Source organism: Alligator sinensis, unplaced genomic scaffold (genome assembly GCF_000455745.1).
Source record: "Alligator sinensis unplaced genomic scaffold, ASM45574v1 scaffold123_1, whole genome shotgun sequence".
NCBI classification, from domain to species: domain Eukaryota; kingdom Metazoa; phylum Chordata; order Crocodylia; family Alligatoridae; genus Alligator; species Alligator sinensis.
The window spans coordinates 1160907-1161632 of record NW_005841985.1 but is presented as its reverse complement, the minus strand read 5'-3'; positions in this window follow the sequence as shown (position 1 = coordinate 1161632).

Genomic DNA, 726 nt, shown 5'->3' with positions numbered 1-726 from the left:
GTCCTCTGCGCCCAACCCCGGCGAGAGCCGCCGAGCCCGGCGCCGCGGGACCCCCCCCCTGCCCGACACAACGATAAAGAGGCGGGGCCTGGCGCAGCCTGAGCCAGCGGGGAGTCCCTCTGCCGTGACGTCACCGGGAACAATCCCGAACGTTCCGAGCGCTGCGCAAGAGGAATCCCCAGTGCGTCGGAGCCGGGAGTCCCCCGTAGGGGAGGGGGGAGAGCTCATTACCGTAATTAATAGACTCCCCGGGGCCGCGCAGTGACGCTGGGGATCGCGGCGCGGGGGATGCCGGCAGGGAAGGCTGGGAGCCCCGCAGGTGCGCGCTGCCTCGGCGCCTGCTACTCAGCGCGGCGCCGCGTCCCGGGCTTCCCGAGCACCGCCGGGCTCCAGGTGGCGGGGACCTGCGTGCGTGCGTAGGGCAGCGGGCGAGGCCGGGCTCGCTCACCTAGGCCCGGTGCAGCCGTAGCAGCCCTGCGTTCGGGTCCTTCGTGGTGCCGCACAGGTAATACAGACCTACCGTGCCTGCCACAGGTAAAGCAGATGAGCCACAACAGACGCATCCTTTAACGTATGGTCAAGAGATCTGTTTTCTCTGTTGTCAAAAAAGGAGTAAACTAAGAGCTGGCTTTTTCCGAAAGGTGCCTGGAATCTCAAAAAGGTCGGAAATCACGGCTCTACAGCATCCTTCCACGCTTATACGGGTAGCTTTTGTGTGCAGTGTGA